The following is a 7,098-nucleotide window of genomic DNA, read 5'->3' on the forward strand; positions in this document are numbered from 1 at the left end:
ACTATTATTTTACGTCTTCTTAATGGTTATTACGTCAACTTAGAAGCTACTTCTGTGTTCTAGTATGGTACTTTTAGTGTCTGCGCATTCCGCAGCACGACACATAGTTTTGCAAACGATAAATGTAACCGTTTCATTGGTAATAACGGCCAATGTGACGATCTGACATTAAGTCGATTCGATAGCAAATGACGAAAACGAGCGGATTTCTTAGGTTTTTTCTACATTCGATCACTTTTCACATTCTCCCGTGCAACGTGGCTGCTAGTCCTCCCTTCATGCATATCTTAAGGTCCTAGCTCGTGTGCAAGGCACCAAATCCAGCTAAAAATTCAAAAATCGATAACTAAACTTGAATTGTACTGCTTCTTACTGGGTATAACATCAACATTGAAGCGGCTTCTGTGTTCTACTATGGTGCTTTTAGTGTCTCCGCATATCGCAGCACGCAACATAGCTTTGCACACGATAAATGTAACCGTTTCAGAGTGAAGAGCCTCCAATGTGACCATCTGACATTAAGTCGATTCGATAGCAAATGACGAAAACGGGCGGATTTCTTATGTTTTTACTACATATGAACACTTTTCACATTCTCCCGTGCAACGTGGCTGCTAGTCCTCCCTTCATGCAAAATCGTAAGGTCGTAGCTCATGTCCAAGGCACCAAAGCACGCTAAAAAGTCAACAATAGATAACTAAACTTGAATTGTACTGCTTCTTACTGGCTATTGCATCAACATTAAAGCTTCTTCTGTGTTCTACTTTTGTGCATTTAGTGTCTCCGCAGTCCGCAGCACGCGACATAGCATTTCACACGATAAATGTAACCGTTTCAGAGATAAAAGCGGCCAACGTGGCCGTCTGACATTAAGTCGAATCGATAGCAAGTGACGAAAACGGGCGGATTTCTTAGGTTTTTACAACATATGAAAACATTTCACATTCTCCCGTGCAAAGTGGCTGCTAGTCATCCCTTCATGCAAAATCGTAAGGTCCTAGCTCATGTCCAAGGCACCAAAGCCGGCTAAAAAGTCAAAAATCGATAACTAAAACTTGAATGGTAATGCTTCTTACTGGTTATTACATCAACTTAGAAGCTATTTCTGTGTTCTACTATGGTGGTTTGAGTGTCTCCGCATATCGCAGCACGCGACATATCTTTGCAAAGATAAATGTAACCATTTCAGAGAGAAGGGCAGCCAATGTGACGATCTGACATTAAGTCGATTCGATAGCAGATGACGCAAACGGGCGGATTTCTTAGGATTTTACTACATATGAACACTTTTCACATTCTCCCGTGCAACGTTGGTGCTAGTCCTCCCTCATGCAAAATCTTAAGATCCTATCTCATGTCCAAGGCACCAAAGCAAACTAAAAAGTCAATAATCGATAACTAACCTTGAATTGTACTGCTTCTTACTGACTGTTACATCAACTTAGAAGCTTCATTTGTGTTCTACTTTTGTGAATTTAGTGTCTCCGCATTCCGCAGCACGCGACCGTTTCAGAGATTAGGGTCCAATGTGACCATCTAACATGAAGCCGAATAGATAGCAAATGACGAAAACGGGCTGATTTCTTAGGTTATTACTACATATGCACACCTTTCAAATACTCCCGTGCAACGGGGTTCGCTAGTCCTCCGTTTATGCAATATCTTAAGGTCCTAGCTCATGTCCAAGGCACCGAACCTGGCTAAATATTCTATAACCTGTAACTTAAACTTGAATTGTACTGCTTCTTACTGTCTATTACATTAACTTAGAAGATTCTTCTGTGTTCTACTATGGTGCTTTTAGTGTCTCCGCATTTCGCAGCACGCGACATAACTTTGCACACGTTAAATGTAACCGTTTCAGAGAGAAGAGCGGTCAATGTGACGATCTGACATTAAGTCGACTCGATAGCAAATGACGATAACGGGCTGATTTCTTAGGTTTTTACTACATCTGAACTCTTTTCAGATTCTCCCGTGCAACGTGGCTGCTAGTCCTCCCTTCATGCAAAATCTTAAGGCCCTTGCTCAAGTCCAACTCACCAAAGGCGGCTAAAAAGTCAAATATCGGTAAGTAAACTTGAATGGTACTGCTTCTTACTGGCTATTACATCAACTTAGAAGCTTCTTCTGTGTTCTACTATGGTGCTTTTAGTGTCTCCGCATTCCGAAGCACGCGAAAAAGATTTGCACACGATAATTGTAACTGTTTCAGAGAGAAAAGCGGCCATTTTGACGATCTGACATTAAGTCGATTCGATAGCAAATGACGAAAACGGGCAGATTTCTCAGGTTTTTCCTACATATGAACACTTTTCACATTCTGCTGTGCAACGTGGCTGCTAGTCCTCCCTTCATGCAAAATCGTAAGGTCCTAGCTCATGTCCAAGGCACCGAAGCCGGCTAAAAAGTCAAAAATCGAAAACTAAACTTTAATTGTACTGCTTTATACTGGCTATTACTTCAACTTAGAAGCTTCTTCTCTGTTCTACTATGGTTCTTTTAGTGTCTCCGCATTTCGCAGTTCGCGACATAGCTTTGCACAAGATAAATGTAACCGTTTCAGAGCGAAGAGCGGCCAATGTGACTATCTGACTTTAAGTCGATTCGATAGCAAATTTATTTATTTATTTAACCTGACAAGATTAGGGCCATCTGTCCCTCTCTTACATCTAACCAGGCATTCTACTTATTTTACAGTCATATGTTGTAGTAGGCATGTTAAACTACATCTAATACAAAAAGTGAGATAAACAATTAGAAAGGTACACCTCCAAAAAGACATTATTGAAGAGAAAGATTTCAGATAGGAGTGCTGGCAGCAGGGAGTGTGGGGGGAAATCATGGTGAAGGGAGGAGAAGAATAGAGGGACATGATGAAACATAATTAAGGAAAATATAAAGGAAAATAAGACTGCGTGGCTAATAGAGATAGATGAAGAAGAAGGCATCTCAGAAGCAAGATAGGAGACGCTAGCTTTGCTATTTGACATATGAGAGGATTGGCCTTGCACATTAATTTTGTGGAGAATTTTATGCGGATGATAGTAGGAAATGCTTCAACTTCTTCTTAAAATCAACAGGAGATTGAATTTTCCTCAAGGTAAGGGGCAGTTTGTTCCAGAGGCGGACAGCGGCAACTGAGAAGGAGTTTGCAAAAGTTTTTGTTTTGTGAGTGTGCACAGCTAGGATACCAGATAAGAGCGACCTCGTGTTTCGATTATGATGGCATTACACGTTTTTAATCTCTGAAGCTAGGTACTGGGGTGCTTGCGCGACGAGGAGTCGGTGAAGTAGACATATAGTGTGGTAGTCACGCAGTTTGTCCGGCGGCAGCCACCCTAGCTCGGAGTATGAAGCACTAACATGATCATATCGGCGAATGTTGCAGGTGTAACGCACACAGGCATTCATGGTTAGCTCTAGCCGTCTTTTGTTTTCACTACTCATGCCTTGTTGAATCACATCACAATAGTGGAGGTTCGGTAGAACGAGTGCTTGCACGAGCTGGCGTTTCAAGTTCTGTATGAATATGTTCCGAAACTTTTTGAGAGCATAGAGACAAGCAGACGTCTTTCGGCACACTGCGACTGTATTCTCCGCCCAGTTGAGATGCTCGTCCAAAGTTACACCCAAGTTCTTCACTGTTTTCTGATATGGTATTGGAGTACCTTCGAGCAGAATAGGAGGTAGCCGTTCGCGGAAATCTGAACTTATTAATTTCTGATGGGCTATTAAGATTACTTGCGTCTTTTTTGCGTTTAATTTAAGCCCCTGGTTTTTCGCCCATGTCACTACTGAAGACAGATCATCATTCATCAGAGCGATTGCAGTGTTTACGTCTTCAGGTCTGACGCTTAGGTAGAGCTGGAGGTCGTCGGCATATGTTTACAGGAGGACAAAACCGACGAAATATCGTTGACATATAAAGAAAACAACAGTGGTCCTAAGACTGATCCTTGTGGCACTCCCGAAGAAATATGTTTCAAGGAAGATTTTTCATTTGCGCAGACAACACATTGCTGTCTGTCTTTTAAGTAGCTTTCAAACCATCTCATTGCACTATCAGAGAAATTAAGCTGTTGCATTTTTCTGAGTAATATGTCAAAGTTAACAATGTCAAAAGTCCAGTACCGTCAATATTGTTGCCTTTCGATTGTCGATGGCATATTTCAGGTCATCAGTTACTTTAATTAGAGCAGTGTTTGTGCTGTGATGTTTATGGAAACCAGATTGAAATTTGTCATATAGACTGAATTCATGCAAGTGTTCAGTGATTTGGTCATGAACAATATATTCAAGGGCTTTGGAAAGAGCTGGCTGTATGCTAATTGGTCGGTAATCACTAGGCAGTTGCGGGTTTTCGATCTTAGGGATGGGTCGAATTATGCTTCTTTTCCATGCAGTGGGGTATATTCCGTTCACGAGGGAAAAATTAAATATGTCAGTTAAGACAGGTACTAAGATATCGGCAACATTCTTAATCATGGTTATACCGATAATGTCGTTGCCTATTGCATCAGAAGAGATTCTCATTATTGCTTTTCTTGCCGTATTTGTTGTTACATGTTTTAGATGGAAGGTATCGTTGTTAGTTATCCTGTTTGGGGATTCTTGTGGACGGTAATTATCAGCCGTGCTGGTAATCAGAGGTGCAGAGAAGAATTCATTTAATTCGTTAGCTGACACATGAAAAGTAGTTTCCGATTTTGCCTTTCCGACCCCCAAGCTACGGACATTCTTCCATAGAGTCGTGGGTGTCAGATCGCTGCATACAAGGGAGCGAGCGTGCCTGATTTTGGCATTGCGAATGCATTGTTTCACTCTGTTCCGTAGCTTTCTATATTCTTCGAAACTCTCGGTTTTCGGATCTGCCTTGAAACGCCTGTGGGCAGCATCCCTATTAGTCATCCTTTGACGTAATTCAGCTGTCAGCGATGGAGCAGGAGATTTTCTTACACGGACTGTGCGCACAGGTGCATGTTTGTCAAAGAGGGCAGTGAGTTTATCACCAAGTTCATTAATTTTGCCGTCGCTTGTAGGTTCTCTGATTATTTGATGCCATGAGATTTCTGAGCAATCGGCTGTTAGAGCGTCAAGGTCAATACGTTTCATGTTCCTACAAGTTATGTAACGCGATTTGATCCTTGGGGGCTGCACAGAGTAGGCCAGGAATATTACATAATGTGCTGAGAGGCCAGGGGCTGCTGATTGACCAACATCTCTTACTTTGTCTGTTTCGTTGCGATCACGTCTATAAGAGTATGACTGTGCGCCATATGGTGTGTAGGTTGTAGTGGAAGAATGTTCATGCTATTGCAACTAAACAATCTTCTTAGGTTTATTGCGGAGGAAGTGTCCCTTAGCAGGTCTATGTTCAAATCACCCATTACGATGACATGTTCGTATTGACACTGAAGTGAATGTAATTCCGACTGGAAGGAACTCATTGAGCTTACTTTTGGCGCATTGTACACGACGCCAGTCAAGAATCTCCGATTTTGTATATTTATCTCAATGAACATGAATTCAGCCTCTTTTTCTTCAGCAGGATTTGACGTACTTAAAACTTTCGCTTTGAGATCTGTTCGTATATTTGCGCCGACCCCGCCACCTCGCTTTTTTGATCTGTCTGCCCTAAGAAATTTGTACCCTGGGAGATGGATAGATGCAGAGGATACGTGTGGTTTCAACCACGTTTCGGATAAGAGGATTACGTGGTAGTTTAGTTGGTTGAAGAGGAGGCTAAGTTCTTCGTAATGCGCAGGTAAAGACTGAATGTTGCAGTGAGCTGCTAAAAGCTCGCTGAGCAGCCTGGAGTAGGGTGGCAGACTGGTTGTCCCTTTCTTAGGGACTACCTGCCGCGAGGGGCACTGGCCGGTGTTTCCGCCAATTGACATCATACAGGGGTGTCCGAGATTTTGCGCGCCCTGTTTGTGACTCCGCGAGTGTCAAAAGAAACGCGACTGCAAGAGATTTCCTGAGGTTGCGGGAGTATAGAAAATGGATTAGTGGTATTCGGTGCAGGGAGAATATGACCAAAATGGAGACGGCTGTGTGTCACTGAGTATCCTATGTCGTAAGAGGAGAAATGTAATTAGAGTTGAAACGTCCCCTAGGAACAATTATACAAGACTGTGCTTAAACTGACACACAATATTTTTTAACACAACGCAATCTGACTTTCAATAATCCCTACAAAAGAATGGCCCTGACTAACATTAACCTATACCTTTCACAAATCACTTACCTCACCAAAAATCTTCGTTACTCGAACTACTGCATTACAGCGAGCACCACTACTGCCAGCTAAATAAAAGATTCAAACTACGGAAGTCACTAACTACTGATAGGCAGGCATAGTTAGCAAATGAAAGATTTTAATTGAGAACAAACAATGTATTTACCTTAAGAGTCATTATATATATATATATCAGTTCATGACACCAATTCTTACAAATTTCAAAACTCCGCCATCTCTCTCCGCACATCCACCACTGCTGGCGGCTCACCTCCAACTGCACAACGCTACGCGCTGTTAACATCCAGCCACCCAACACTACAATGGCGAGTATTACAACAATGCCAACCTGCCACTGACTGCACACAGCACAGCCAGTGATTTTTCATACAGAGCGCTATGTGGCGTTACCAATAAAAAAATCTAAACAGCCTACTTACATAGCCCCCATGCTCACCACAAAAAATTTTACAAATTATTTTGGGCAGTGGCCAATACAGATTTGAAAAAAAATTTTCATAATTACAATAACAAAGAAATGAAATGCACACACTTATCACTACAATATTGGTCAAAAGCTAAAATTTTCTCACTGTCCATAATGACAGTCCTGATCATTCATCACAGTAAAATTGCAGAATTTTTTTTTCTCAAAGTCGGAGCAGTAAAAGAAAATGCACATGCAAGTAGTGTATTTCCATGCAGTCTTCAAGAAGTAGTGGTGTCCTTCCAACGGAAAGACATGCTGACAGGTAATGGGCCACAACGGAGCAAACCCACAGCAGAGTCAGTCGAAGTTTTGAAGAATATTGGAAGGTTGGTCATCACAGAGCAGACCTACTATAGTCCTAGTAGAG

The sequence above is a fragment of the Schistocerca gregaria genome, unplaced genomic scaffold (assembly GCF_023897955.1).
Source record: "Schistocerca gregaria isolate iqSchGreg1 unplaced genomic scaffold, iqSchGreg1.2 ptg000229l, whole genome shotgun sequence".
Taxonomy (NCBI): Eukaryota; Metazoa; Arthropoda; class Insecta; order Orthoptera; family Acrididae; genus Schistocerca; species Schistocerca gregaria.